General features: G+C 44.9%; 1 protein-coding gene across 1 annotated transcript in view; it reads right to left on the bottom strand.

Moving 5' to 3' along the window:
- apbb2b (amyloid beta precursor protein binding family B member 2b) overlaps positions 1-15,050 on the bottom strand; it is a 76,454-nt gene extending 61,404 nt beyond the window's left edge. The window contains exon 1 of the mRNA XM_090188388.1: positions 13,884-15,050. The gene's annotated coding sequence lies outside the window, so the exon portion shown is untranslated. The remainder of the gene's footprint in view (positions 1-13,883) is intronic.
- Positions 15,051-16,215: the final 1,165 nt, after the last annotated feature.

Raw genomic sequence — 16,215 nt, 5'->3', positions numbered from 1 at the left:
AGTAGTACCACTATATAGGGAATAGGGCTCTGGTCTATAGTAGTACCACTATATAGGGAATAGGGCTCTGGTCTATAGTAGTACCACTATATAGGGAATAGGGTCTATAGTAGTACCACTATATAGGGAATAGGGCTCTGGTCTATAGTAGTACCACTATATAGGGAATAGGGCTCTGGTCTATAGTAGTACCACTATATAGGGAATAGGGCTCTGGTCTATAGTAGTACCACTATATAGGGAATAGGGCTCTGGTCTATAGTAGTACCACTATATAGGGAATAGGGCTCTGGTCTATAGTAGTACCACTATATAGGGAATAGGGCTCTGGTCTATAGTAGTGTACTATATAGGGAATAGGGCTCTGGTCTATAGTAGTACCACTATATAGGGAATAGGGTCTATAGTAGTACCACTATATAGGGAATAGGGCTCTGGTCTATAGTAGTGCCACTATATAGGGAATAGGGTCTATAGGTCTATAGTAGTACCACTATATAGGGAATAGGGCTCTGGTCTAAAGTAGTGCACTATATAGGGAATAGGGCTCTGGTCTAAAGTAGTGTACTATATAGGGAATAGGGCTCTGGTCTATAGTAGTACCACTATATAGGGAATAGGACTCTGGTCTAAAGTAGTGTACTATATAGGGAATAGGGCTCTGGTCTATAGTAGTACCACTATATAGGGAATAGGGCTCTGGTCTATAGTAGTGCACTATATAGGGAATAGGGCTCTGGTCTATAGTAGTACCACTATATAGGGAATAGGGCTCTGGTCTATAGTAGTACCACTATATAGGGAATAGGGCTCTGGTCTATAGTAGTACCACTATATAGGGAATAGGGTCTATAGTAGTACCACTATATAGGGAATAGGGCTCTGGTCTATAGTAGTACCACTATATAGGGAATAGGGCTCTGGTCTATAGTAGTGCACTATATAGGGAATAGGGCTCTGGTCTATAGTAGTACCACTATATAGGGAATAGGGTCTATAGTAGTACCACTATATAGGGAATAGGGTCTATAGTAGTACCACTATATAGGGAATAGGGCTCTGGTCTATAGTAGTACCACTATATAGGGAATAGGGCTCTGGTCTATAGTAGTGCACTATATAGGGAATAGGGCTCTGGTCTATAGTAGTACCACTATATAGGGAATAGGGCTCTGGTCTATAGTAGTGTACTATATAGGGAATAGGGCTCTGGTCTATAGTAGTACCACTATATAGGGAATAGGGCTCTGGTCTATAGTAGTACCACTATATAGGGAATAGGGCTCTGGTCTATAGTAGTGTACTATATAGGGAATAGGGCTCTGGTCTAAAGTAGTGTACTATATAGGGAATAGGGCTCTGGTCTATAGTAGTACCACTATATAGGGAATAGGGCTCTGGTCTATAGTAGTACCACTATATAGGGAATAGGGCTCTGGTCTATAGTAGTGCACTATATAGGGAATAGGGCTCTGGTCTATAGTAGTACCACTATATAGGGAATAGGGCTCTGGTCTATAGTAGTACCACTATATAGGGAATAGGGCTCTGGTCTATAGTAGTACCACTATATAGGGAATAGGGCTCTGGTCTATAGTAGTACCACTATATAGGGAATAGGGCTCTGGTCTAAAGTAGTGTACTATATAGGGAATAGGGCTCTGGTCTATAGTAGTACCACTATATAGGGAATAGGGCTCTGGTCTATAGTAGTGTACTATATAGGGAATAGGGCTCTGGTCTATAGTAGTACCACTATATAGGGAATAGGGCTCTGGTCTAAAGTAGTGTACTATATAGGGAATAGGGCTCTGGTCTATAGTAGTACCACTATATAGGGAATAGGGCTCTGGTCTATAGTAGTACCACTATACAGGGAATAGGGCTCTGGTCTATAGTAGTACCACTATATAGGGAATAGGGCTCTGGTCTAAACTAGTGCACTATATAGGGAATAGGGCTCTGGTCACTAGTAGTGCACTATATAGGGAATAGGGCTCTGGTCTATAGTAGTACCACTATATAGGGAATAGGGCTCTGGTCTATAGTAGTGTACTATATAGGGAATAGGGCTCTGGTCACTAGTAGTACCACTATATAGGGAATAGGGCCCTGGTCACTAGTAGTACCACTATATAGGGAATAGGGCTCTGGTCTATAGTAGTACCACTATATAGGGAATAGGGCTCTGGTCTATATTAGTAGCACTATATAGGGAATAGGGCTCTGGTCTAAACTAGTGCACTATATAGGGAATAGGGCTCTGGTCTATATTAGTAGCACTATATAGGGAATAGGGCTCTGGTCTAAACTAGTGCACTATATAGGGAATAGGGCTCTGGTCTAAAGTAGTGCACTATATAGGGAATAGGGCTCTGGTCTAAAGTAGTGCACTATATAAGGAATAGGGCTCTGGTCTAAACTAGTGCACTATATAGGGAATAGGGCTCTGGTCTAAACTAGTGCACTATATAGGGAATAGGGCTCTGGTCTAAAGTAGTGCACTATATAGGGAATAGGGCTCTGGTCTATAGTAGTAGCACTATATAGGGAATAGGGCTCTGGTCTAAACTAGTGCACTATATAGGGAATAGGGCTCTGGTCTAAAGTAGTGCACTATATAGGGAATAGGGCTCTGGTCTAAAGTAGTGCACTATATAAGGAATAGGGTGCTATAAAGTAGTGCACTATATAGGGAACCTATAGCTCATCTCTAGGCAGTAGTACTGTAGACTACTTTATCACCGACCTCAACCCAGAGTCTCTCAGAGCGTTCACAGTCAGCCCACTGACCTCAACCCAGAGTCCCTCAGAGCGTTCACAGTCAGTCCACTGACCTCAACCTAGAGTCTCTCAGAGCGTTCACAGTCAGTCCACTGACCTCAACCCAGAGTCTCTCAGAGCGTTCACAGTCAGCCCACTGACCTCAACCCAGAGTCTCTCAGAGCGTTCACAGTCAGCCCACTGACCTCAACCTAGAGTCTCTCAGAGCGTTCACAGTCAGCCCACTGACCTCAACCCAGAGTCTCTCAGAGCGTTCACAGTCAGCCCACTGACCTCAACCCAGAGTCTCTCAGAGCGTTCACAGTCAGCCCACTGACCTCAACCTAGAGTCCCTCAGAGCGTTCACAGTCAGCCCACTGACCTCAACCCAGAGTCTCTCAGAGCGTTCACAGTCAGCCCACTGACCTCAACCCATAGTCTCTCAGAGCGTTCACAGTCAGCCCACTGACCTCAACCCAGTGTCTCTCAGAGCGTTCACAGTCAGTTCACTGACCTCAACCCAGAGTCTCTCAGAGCGTTCACAGTCAGTCCACTGACCTCAACCTAGAGTCTCTCAGAGCGTTCACAGTCAGTCCACTGACCTCAACCCAGAGTCTCTCAGAGCGTTCACAGTCAGTTCACTGACCTCAACCCAGAGTCTCTCAGAGCGTTCACAGTCAGTCCACTGACCTCAACCCAGAGTCTCTCAGAGCGTTCACAGTCAGTCCACTGACCTCAACCCAGAGTCTCTCAGAGCGTTCACAGTCAGTTCACTGACCTCAACCCAGAGTCTCTCTTATGCTTATTTATTTTCCCTTTTGTACTTTAACTATTTGCGCATCGTTACAACACTGTATATAGACATAATATGACATTTAAAATGTCTTTATTCTTTTGGAACTTCTGTGAGTGTAATGTAACCGTTCATTTTATTGTTTATTATCTATTTCACTTGCTTTGGCGACATTAACACGTGTTTCCCGTGAAAATAAAACCCTTGAATTGAAATTACATTGAAATGAAACTGAAGTTAAATTGAAACGGGATTGAATTGAATTGAGAGAGAGAGAGGGGGGGGGGGGGGGAGAGAGAGCGAGAGAGAGAGAGAGAGAGAGAGAGAGAGAGAGAGAGGGAGAGGGAGAGAGAGAGAGAGAGAGAGAGAGAGAGAGAGAGGGAGAGGGAGAGAGAGAGAGAGAGAGAGAGAGAGAGAGAGACAGAGAGAGAGAGAGAGAGAGCGAGAGAGGGAGAGAGAGAGAGAGAGAGAGAGAGAGAGAGAGAGAGAGAGAGAGAGAGAAAGAGAGAGAGAGGGAGAGAGAGAGAGAGAGAGAGAGACAGAGAGAGAGAGAGAGAGAGAGAGAGAGAGAGAGAGAGGGAGAGGGAGAGGGAGAGAGAGAGAGAGAGAGAGAGCGAGAGAGGGAGAGAGAGAGAGAGAGAGAGAGAGAGAGAAAGAGAGAGAGAGGGAGAGAGAGAGAGAGAGAGAGAGACAGAGAGAGAGAGAGAGAGAGAGAGAGAGAAGGGAAGGGTTGGAATATAACATAACTTAACAACCAACTGCTATTAGCAATGACATCATGTCCCCTAGACACAAACACACTGCAGGACAGGGTCTGGCCAGAGAGAGAGAGACACAAACACACACACACACTGCAGACCAGGGTCTGTCCAGAGAGACACAGAAACACACTGCAGACCAGGGTCTGTCCAGAGAGACAGAAACACACACACACACTGCAGACCAGGGTCTGTCCAGAGAGACACAAACACACACACACACTGCAGACCAGGGTCTGGCCAGAGAGAGAGACACACTGCAGACCAGGGTCTGTCCAGCGAGAGACACACTCAGACCAGGGTCTGTCCAGAGAGACACAGAGACACACTGCAGACCAGGGTCTGTCCAGAGAGACACAGAGACACACTGCAGACCAGGGTCTGTCCAGAGAGACAGACTGCAGACCAGGGTCTGTCCAGAGAGACACAGAGACACACTGCAGACCAGGGTCTGTCCAGAGAGACAGAAACACACTGCAGACCAGGGTCTGTCCAGAGAGACACACTGCAGACCAGGGTCTGTCCAGAGAGACACAGAGACACACTGCAGACCAGGGTCTGTCCAGAGAGACACAGAAACACACTGCAGACCAGGGTCTGTCCAGAGAGACACACTGCAGACCAGGGTCTGTCCAGAGAGACACACTGCAGACCAGGGTCTGTCCAGAGAGAGACACACTGCAGACCAGGGTATGTCCAGAGAGAGACACACTGCAGACCAGGGTCTGTCCAGAGAGAGACACACTGCAGACCAGGGTCAGTCCAGAGAGACACAGAGACACACTGCAGACCAGGGTCTGTCCAGAGAGACACAGAAACACACTGCAGACAAGGGTCTGTCCAGAGAGAGACACACTGCAGACCAGGGTCTGTCCAGAGAGAGACACACTGCAGACCAGGGTCTGTCCAGAGAGACACAGAAACACACTGCAGACCAGGGTCTGTCCAGAGAGACACACTGCAGACCAGGGTCTGTCCAGAGAGACACACTGCAGACCAGGGTCTGTCCAGAGAGACACACAGAAACACACTGCAGACCAGGGTCTGTCCAGAGAGACACACTGCAGACCAGGGTCTGTCCAGAGAGAGACACAGAAACACACTGCAGACCAGGGTCTGTCCAGAGAGACACACTGCAGACCAGGGTCTGTCCAGAGAGACACAGAAACACACTGCAGACCAGGGTCTGTCCAGAGAGACACAGAGACACACTGCAGACCAGGGTCTGTCCAGAGAGACACAGAGACACACTGCAGACCAGGGTCTGTCCAGAGAGAGACACAGAGACACACTGCAGACCAGGGTCTGTCCAGAGAGACACACTGCAGACCAGGGTCTGTCCAGAGAGAGACACAGAAACACACTGCAGACCAGGGTCTGTCCAGAGAGACACACTGCAGACCAGGGTCTGTCCAGAGAGACACAGAGACACACTCTACCTCTCCTTTTATCCAACAAGGAGTCATCATTTAGAAAACTCTGAGGTTCAGTGTCCAAGTTCGAAAGGACAAAACATTTATAATCTTCAGAACACAGGAAAGTTGTTCACAGGAATGTTATTTATATTCATTTCCCAGAAGCCCTTGCAACATAAACAGGCCATTAACAGAAAGACAAACAGCACAGTTCCACTGTAACGGATCAGCTGAGACTAACATTTTTCACTACCAAAAAAAACATTGATTTCAAAGTTTTTTAAAAACATACAACTCTATAAAGAAGAACGACTTTTAAAAATGTGAACTGAAAATTTTACTAAAACATTTACTGTAAGAACTGTGCAGATGGAAGAAAAATCTCCCACCGTTTTTTAGTGTGTCCACGTTTTCCTAGAACTCTGCTAAATATCTGCTCTGAATTAACACTAAACCATGTCTGCTGAAAGAATGGAGTCTCAGCGATGACATGACACACGGACTCTGATAGAATGGAGTCTCAGCGATGACATTGACACACTGACTCAGAAAGAATGGAGTGTCAGCGATGACATGACACACTGACTCTGATAGAATGGAGTCTCAGCGATGACATTGACACACTGACTCAGAAAGAATGGATTGTCAGCGATGACATGACACACGGACTCTGATAGAATGGAGTCTCAGCGATGACATTGACACACTGACTCAGAAAGAATGGAGTGTCAGCGATGACATGACACACTGACTCTGATAGAATGGAGTCTCAGCGATGACATGACACATTGACTCAGATAGAATGGAGTCTCAGCGATGACATTGACACACTGACTCAGAAAGAATGGATTGTCAAGGATGACATGACACACTGACTCAGATAGAATGGAGTCTCAGCGATGACATGACACACTGACTCAGAAAGAATGGAGTCTCAGCAATGACATGACACACTGACTCAGAAAGAATGGAGTCTCAGCGATGACATGACACACTGACTCAGAAAGAATGGAGTCTCAGCGATGACATGACACACTGACTCAGAAAGAATGGATTGTCAGCGATGACATGACACACTGACTCAGAAAGAATGGAGTCTCAGCGATGACATGACACACTGACTCAGAAAGAATTATTAAACTACAGTAAGTGGAAGGTCCCTGATCTGTTCTACACAGAAATGCATCATTACAGGAGGACGTGGACTCTAGTCTGACTTGAGTCACAAATTTGATAACTTGAGACTTGACTTGAACTCGAGTCTGACTTGAGTCACAAATTTGATAACTTGAGACTTGACTTGAACTCGAGTCTGACTTGAGTCACAAATTTGATAACTTGAGACTTGACTTGAACTCGAGTCTGACTTGAGTCACAAATTTGATAACTTGAGACTTGACTTGGACTGGACTTTGATTAAAGACTGATGACTTGAAATGATCTGGCCGGGTTTTGTTCATTTAGTGGCACAGAGTCTCCGTAGATTCCTCTCCACACAGTCAGAGACAGTAGTCGCAGCATCGACTGGCAAAGCAACGATTTGCTCGTGACTCTTGGCCCTCTGATTGGCTCGTGACTCTCTGCCCTCTGATTGGCTCGTGACTCTCTGCCATCTGATTGGCTCGTGACTCTCAGCCCTCTGATTGGCTCGTGACTCTCGGCCCTCTGATTGGCTCGTGACTCTCTGCCCTCTGATTGGCTCGTGACTCTCGGCCCTCTGATTGGCTCGTGACTCTCGGCCCTCTGATTGGCTCGTGACTCTCGGCCCTCTGATTGGCTCGTGACTCTTGGCCCTCTGATTGGACCAGGAAAAGTCTCTTTTTAAGAGATGTTTTCTACGACCCGTTTCCATCAGTTTGACCAGAAATCAAAGCCTTTTGCTTTTTCCTCATTTCGGGGATGATTGAAAAATGTATAAATGTATATATATATATATATATATGTCATAATTTACAACAACAACAAAAAAATAGACTATTAGCTTTCCTTTGACACCCTATTTAACATGCTCCTATGAAATTCACATGTTGACACCCTATTTAACATGCTCCTATGAAATTCACATGTTGACACCCTATTTAACATGCTCCTATGAAATTCACATGTTGACACCCTATTTAACATGCTCCTATGAAATTCACATGTTGACACCCTATTTAACATGCTCCTATGAAATTCACATATTGACACCCTATTTAACATGATCCTATGAAATTCACATGTTGACACCCTATTTAACATGCTCCTATGAAATTCACATGTTGACACCCTATTTAACATGCTCCTATGAAATTCACATGTTGACACCCTATTTAACATGCTCCTATGAAATTCACATATTGACACCCTATTTAACATGATCCTATGAAATTCACATGTTGACACCTTATTTAACATGCTCCTATGAAATTCACATGTTGACACCCTATTTAACATGCTCCTATGAAATTCACATGTTGACACCCTATTTAACATGCTCCTATGAAATTCACATGTTGACACCCTATTTAACATGCTCCTATGAAATTCACATGTTGACACCCTATTTAACATGCTCCGATGAAATTCACATGTTGACACCCTATTTAACATGCTCCTATGAAATTCACATGTTGACACCCTATTTAACATGCTCCGATGAAATTCACATGTTGACACCCTATTTAACATGCTCCTATGAAATTCACATGTTGGTGGTCATTAGTCATTTGACACCCTATTTAACATGCTCCTATGAAATTCACATGTTGACACCCTATTTAACATGCTCCTATGAAATTCACATGTTGACACCCTATTTAACATGCTCCTATGAAATTCACATGTTGACACCCTATTTAACATGCTCCTATGAAATTCACATGTTGACACCCTATTTAACATGCTCCTATGAAATTCACATGTTGACACCCTATTTAACATGCTCCTATGAAATTCACATGTTGACACCCTATTTAACATGCTCCTATGAAATTCACATGTTGACACCCTATTTAACATGCTCCGATGAAATTCACATGTTGACACCCTATTTAACATGCTCCGATGAAATTCACATGTTGACACCTTATTTAACATGCTCCTATGAAATTCACATGTTGACACCCTATTTAACATGCTCCGATGAAATTCACATGTTGACACCCTATTTAACATGCTCCGATGAAATTCACATGTTGACACCCTATTTAACATGCTTCGATGAAATTCACATGTTGACACCCTATTTAACATGCTCCGATGAAATTCACATGTTGACACCCTATTTAACATGCTCCGATGAAATTCACATGTTGACACCCTATTTAACATGCTCCGATGAAATTCACATGTTGACACCCTATTTAACATGCTCCGATGAAATTCACATGTTGGTGGTCATTAGTCATTTGACACCCTATTTAACATGCTCCGATGAAATTCACATGTTGACACCCTATTTAACATGCTCCTATGAAATTCACATGTTGACACCCTATTTAACATGCTCCTATGAAATTCACATGTTGGTGGTCATTAGTCATTTGACACCCTATTTAACATGATCCTATGAAATTCACATGTTGACACCCTATTTAACATGCTCCTATGAAATTCACATGTTGACACCCTATTTAACATGCTCCTATGAAATTCACATGTTGGTGGTCATTAGTCATTTGACACCCTATTTAACATGATCCTATGAAATTCACATGTTGACACCCTATTTAACATGCTCCTATGAAATTCACATGTTGACACCCTATTTAACATGCTCCTATGAAATTCACATGTTGGTGGTCATTAGTCATTTGACACCCTATTTAACATGCTCCTATGAAATTCACATGTTGACACCCTATTTAACATGCTCCTATGAAATTCACATGTTGACACCCTATTTAACATGCTCCTATGAAATTCACATGTTGGTGGTCATTAGTCCTTTGACATGGACATGAGTGCAGATAGGCTGTGCAGGTAGACTAGCAGGTAGACTAGCAGGTAGACTAGCAGGTAGACTAGCAGGTAGACTAGCAGGTTTGACATGGACATGAGTGCAGATAGGCTGTGCAGGAAAGACTGTGCTGGTTGACTAGTCATTATATTGCGATCACTGCATCCAACTTCAGAACAAAGTTCTACAGCATAAGTATAAATGTGATCGATATTTGTTCCTGTGGTTGTTTGTAAACACCCTGGTAGGTTGATTAATAACCTGAACCAGATTACAGACACTGGTTACAGTGAGGAGCTTCCTGTTGAGTGGGTTGATTAATAACCTGAACCAGATTACAGACACTGGTTACAGTGAGGAGCTTCCTGTTGAGTGGGTTGATTAATAACCTGAACCAGATTACAGACTGGTTACAGTGAGGAGCTTCCTGTTGAGTGGGTTGATTAATAACCTGAACCAGTTTACAGACACTGGTTACAGTGAGAAGCTTCCTGTTGAGTGGGTTGATTAATAACCTGAACCAGATTACAGACACTGGTTACAGTGAGGAGCTTCCTGTTGAGTGGGTTGATTAATAACCTGAACCAGTTTACAGACACTGGTTACAGTGAGAAGCTTCCTGTTGAGCAGACAGCTTGATGAAAACCAGTCAATATTCAGGTCCCTGAGAAAGTAGACCTCTCTCTGTTTACATCACATACACTATCAAGTCTGTTAACCTCTCTGTTTACATCACACACACTATCAAGTCTGTTAACCTCTCTGTTTACATCACATACACTATCAAGTCTGTTAACGTCTCTGTTTACATCACACACACTATCAAGTCTGTTAACCTCTCTGTTTACATCACACACACTATCAAGTCTGTTAACCTCTCTGTTTACATCACATACACTATCAAGTCTGTTAACCTCTCTGTTTACATCACATACACTATCAAGTCTGTTAACCTCTCTGTTTACATCACATACACTATCAAGTCTGTTAACCTCTCTGTTTACATCACATACACTATCAAGTCTGTTAACCTCTCTGTTTACATCACATACACTATCAAGTCTGTTAACCTCTCTGTTTACATCACATACACTATCAAGTCTGTTAACCTCTCTGTTTACATCACATACACTATCAAGTCTGTTAACCTCTCTGTTTACATCACATACACTATCAAGTCTGTTAACCTCTCTGTTTACATCACATACACTATCAAGTCTGTTAACCTCTCTGTTTACATCACATACACTATCAAGTCTGTTAACCTCTCTGTTTACATCACATACACTATCAAGCATTTCACACATATTATTTAGATACTGACTGTTAGCACGTGGTGGCCTATAGCAACACCCCACAATAAAGGTGTTTAGATGTGCCAAGGGATAACAGGAGGGGAGACTGTGCAGGTAGGCTAGTCTACAAAACTAGATGATTCTGGATAACAGGAGGGTAGACTGTGCAGGTAGGCTAGTCTACAAAACTAGATGATTAGGGATAACAGGAGGGTAGACTGTGCAGGTAGGCTAGTCTACAAAACTAGATGATTATGGATAACATGAGGGTAGACTGTGCAGGCGGGGCTAGTCTACAAAACTAGATGATTATAGATAACAGGAGGGTAGACTGTGCAGGCGGGGCTAGTCTACAAAACTAGATGATTAGGGATAACAGGAGGGTAGACTGTGCAGGTAGGCTAGTCTACAAAACTAGATGATTATGGATAACAGGAGGGTAGACTGTGCAGGTAGGCTAGTCTACAAAACTAGATGATTATGGATAACAGGAGGGTAGACTGTGCAGGTAGGCTAGTCTACAAAACTAGATGATTATGGATAACAGGAGGGTAGACTGTGCAGGTAGGCTAGTCTACAAAATAAGAGTATAATCAATATGTATTTGAAAGGAGAATCAAGATCACCGTGCACTTTCACCATCCTGTGAAGTTCATCATAATTTATGTGATCTGTAGCCTAATGAAAAGAGAGAGGGGGATACCTAGTCAGTTGTAAAGGGGGATACCTAGTCAGTTGTAAAGGGGGGTACCTAGTCAGTTGTAAAGGGGGGTACCTAGTCAGTTGTAAAGGGGGGTACCTAGTCAGTTGTAAAGGGGGATACCTAGTCAGTTGTAAAGAGGGATACCTAGTCAGTTGTAAAGGGGGGTACCTAGTCAGATGTAAAGGGGGGTACCTAGTCAGTTGTAAAGGGGGGTACCTAGTCAGATGTAAAGGGGGATACCTAGTCAGTTGTAAAGGGGGGTACCTAGTCAGTTGTAAAGGGGGGTACCTAGTCAGTTGTAAAGGGGGGTACCTAGTCAGTTGTAAAGGGGGGTACCTAGTCAGTTGTAAAGGGGGGTACCTAGTCAGTTGTAAAGGGGGGTACCTAGTCAGTTGTAAAGGGGGGTACATAGTCAGTTGTAAAGGGGAATACCTAGTCAGTTGTAAAGGGGGGTACCTAGTCAGTTGTAAAGGGGGATACCTAGTCAGTTGTAAAGGGGGGTACCTAGTCAGTTGTAAAGGGGGATACCTAGTCAGTTGTAAAGGGGGGTACCTAGTCAGTTGTAAAGGGGGGTACCTAGTCAGTTGTAAAGGGGGATACCTAGTCAGTTGTAAAGGGGGGTACCTAGTCAGTTGTAAAGGGGGATACCTAGTCAGTTGTAAAGGGGGGTACCTAGTCAGTTGTAAAGGGGGGTACCTAGTCAGTTGTAAAGGGGGGTACATAGTCAGTTGTAAAGGGGAATACCTAGTCAGTTGTAAAGGGGGGTACCTAGTCAGTTGTAAAGGGGGATACCTAGTCAGTTGTAAAGGGGGGTACCTAGTCAGTTGTAAAGGGGGATACCTAGTCAGTTGTAAAGGGGGGTACCTAGTCAGTTGTAAAGGGGGGTACCTAGTCAGTTGTAAAGGGGGATACCTAGTCAGTTGTAAAGGGGGGTACCTAGTCAGTTGTAAAGGGGGATACCTAGTCAGTTGTAAAGGGGGGTACCTAGTCAGTTGTAAAGGGGGGTACCTAGTCAGATGTAAAGGGGGGTACCTAGTCAGTTGTAAAGGGGGGTACCTAGTCAGTTGTAAAGGGGGGTACCTAGTCAGTTGTAAAGGGGGGTACCTAGTCAGTTGAATGAACTGAATGAATTCAACTGAAATCCACATTAAACCCCTCTGAACAACATTTAACTGGAACGGTTTAATTTTACCTGCGTAAAAACTGTTGCTGGAAAAGTGGTTAGGGAGAATGACAGATTTATTACTCAAATTTTATGTGAATTTGATCGGGTCGCTTCAAAAACGTTACCTACTGTGGCTTTTAAACCCAACACACAGCTGTGAATACCATCACAGAGTGGGGACATCAACAACACTGTAAACATCCCATGAAACACATTCAGGGGTAATAAGACTAGTTAGTAGCGGTAACAGGGTAGTCAGTAGACTAGTCTCCATAACGTCCCAAGACTCAACTCACATCCACAGAGTAGCGCTGCTCCCTATAGTCGTCAAGTCAATAGTCAATGGTGTCTGTGGTCTAACTAGCCTACAGTCCACCATCACACTGACAGGGTAACGGTGTAATGACAGCACAATACTACCGACACCGTGGAGAAGGCTACCGACACCGTGGAGAAGGCTACCGACACCGTGGAGAAGGCTACCTTACTACTCCGTTAGTTTAACACACAACCGGCGGCGCACAGTGTTTGGCTCCACGGTTTGTTGCAAAGCACCGAGGTAAAGACCGTTTCAAGGGGGATATTCTAAGGATATCCAACCTGAAACTGTCTTTATCTCGGGTTGCAAAGCACAGCCCTGTGAATGATTTCTACAACCGCGCAGCTCTAGATAAAGGCGCACCACTTCCACACAGTCTACAGTTCAATGTAGAGCTAAACTATTGTCTGGAGAGAAACAAGAGAAAGTTGTTCATGGTTGAGACAGAGGTGGGGAGGTGGGAGAGAGACGTGCTCATCTGTCGTCGCAGGCCCTCGTCTCTTATCTCTTTCTCTCCCCTCACCTCCCCCAGACTGTACAACACATCAAACCCCCCAACTCGACCCAACACCGACGCGTTTGCCTAAAGAAATATGAAAAAAAAAGTTCGTAGCCTATTCACGCCAGAGACACGTAACTGTTTCTAGTCGCGTGTCCGTTATAACGGTAACACGGTGACACGCAACTCCTTTATTCAAGAGCAATGCATTCTGGACATTCCACACCACTCACCTCTTTCTTGAGTGTTCGCGTCCTCGCTGCGTTTATGTCGTTCTTCTCTTCTGTTCCTCTCCTCCCTTTCCAGATGACAGCTCCAGCGAGGTTCTCCGTGTCTGCGCAGCTGCGGAAGCGAAACGCTCCAATCACAGCGCTAGCTTTAGTAACTAGTTGTCCCTCTTGCAAATGTACTGTGTTGTTACCATCTTTGTTATGGGGCTCCCCGAGTGGCGCAGCTGTCTAAGGCACTACATCTCCGCGCAAGAGGCGTCACTACAGTCCCTGGTTCTATTCCAGGCTGTATCACATCCGGCCGTGATTGGGAGTCCCATAGGGAGGCTCACAATTGGCTCAGCGTTGTCCGGGTTTGGCCAGGGTAGGCTGTCTTCATAAATAATAATTTGTTCTTTAACTGACTTGCTTAGTTACTGTAAATAAAGGTTAAATTTAAAGGAGTGGCCTTCCTGCAAAGATGAGCACAGCGCTCAATGAGGTTAAGAAGAATCCTAGAGTGTCAGCTGAACACTTACAGAAATCTCTGGAACATGCTAACATCTCTGTTGACGAGTCTACGATACGTAAAACACTAAACAAGAATGGTGTTCATGGGAGGACACCACAGAAGAAGCCACCCAAAATATTCTGTCGACAGATAAAACTCAAATGAAGTTGTTTTGAAGGAACACACAACACTATGTGTGGAGAGAAAAAGGCACAGCACACAAATTCTGCCCAAAGATTATCAAGACATTTTGCAGGAGAATGTTGGGCTATTTGTCCGCCAATTGAAGCTCTACAGATGTTGGGTGATGCAACAGGAAACACAGAAGTAAATCAACAACAGAATGGCTTCAACAGAGGAAAATACGCCTTCTGGAGTGACCCAGTCCTGACCTCAACCCGATTGAGATGCTGTGGGAAGACCTCAAGAGAGCCGTTCACACCAGACATCACAAGAATTTGAACTGAACTGAAACGGTTTTGTAAAGAGGACATTCCTCCGGACTGTTGCTCCGGTCTGATCTGCAACTACAGAAAACGTTTGGTTGATGTTGTTGCTGCCAAAGGAGGGTCAACCAGTTATTAAATCCGAGGTGAAAACGTCTAATTTTGAGTGTGTTATTTAGTTGAAGTAGACTATGTTTGTGATAGGTGATAATTGTCTGGATTACACACACACACACACACTCCTTCTCAAAACGCATTGGAGGAGAAGGTCAGAGAGGCGGGACCTCTGTGCACCGGGGCCCTCTGATAGGTGAGAATTGTCTGGATTACACACACACACACACACTCCTTCTCAAAACGCATTGGAGGAGAAGGTCAGAGAGGAGGGACCTCTGTGCACCGGGGCCCTCTGATAGGTGAGAATTGTCTGGATTACACACACACACACACACTCCTTCTCAAAACGCATTGGAGGAGAAGGTCAGAGAGGAGGGACCTCTGTGCACCGGGGCCCTCTGATAGGTGAGAATTGTCTGGATTACACACACACTCCTTCTCAAAACGCATTGGAGGAGAAGGTCAGAGAGGCGGGACCTCTGTGCACCGGGGCCCTCTGATAGGTGAGAATTGTCTGGATTACACACACACTCCTTCTCAAAACGCATTGGAGGAGAAGGTCAGAGAGGAGGGACCTCTGTGCACCGGGGCCCTCTGATAGGTGAGAATTGTCTGGATTACACACACACTCCTTCTCAAAACGCATTGGAGGAGAAGGTCAGAGAGGAGGGACCTCTGTGCACCGGGGCCCTCTGATAGGTGAGAATTGTCTGGATTACACACAAACACACACTCCTTCTCAAAACGCATTGGAGGAGAAGGTCAGAGAGGAGGGACCTCTGTGCACCGGGGCCCTCTGATAGGTGAGAATTGTCTGGATTACACACAAACACACACTCCTTCTCAAAACGCATTGGAGGAGAAGGTCAGAGAGGAGGGACCTCTGTGCACCGGGGCCCTCTGATAGGTGAGAATTGTCTGGATTACACACACACACACACTCCTTCTCAAAACGCATTGGAGGAGAAGGTCAGAGAGGAGGGACCTCTGTGCACCGGGGCCCTCTGATAGGTGAGAATTGTCTGGATTACACACACACTCCTTCTCAAAACGCATTGGAGGAGAAGGTCAGAGAGGCGGGACCTCTGTGCACCGGGGCCCTCTGATAGGTGAGAATTGTCTGGATTACACACACACACTCCTTCTCAAAACGCATTGGAGGAGAAGGTCAGAGAGGCGGGACCTCTGTGCACCGGGGCCCTCTGATAGGTGAGAATTGTCTGGATTACACACACACACTCCTTCTCAAAACGCATTGGAGGAGAAGGTCAGAGAGGCGGGA

This window comes from Oncorhynchus mykiss, chromosome 10, assembly GCF_057628025.1.
Source record: "Oncorhynchus mykiss isolate SJ-2025 chromosome 10, ASM5762802v1, whole genome shotgun sequence".
Taxonomy (NCBI): Eukaryota; Metazoa; Chordata; class Actinopteri; order Salmoniformes; family Salmonidae; genus Oncorhynchus; species Oncorhynchus mykiss.
This window is presented reverse-complemented; position numbering and strand designations above follow the sequence as displayed.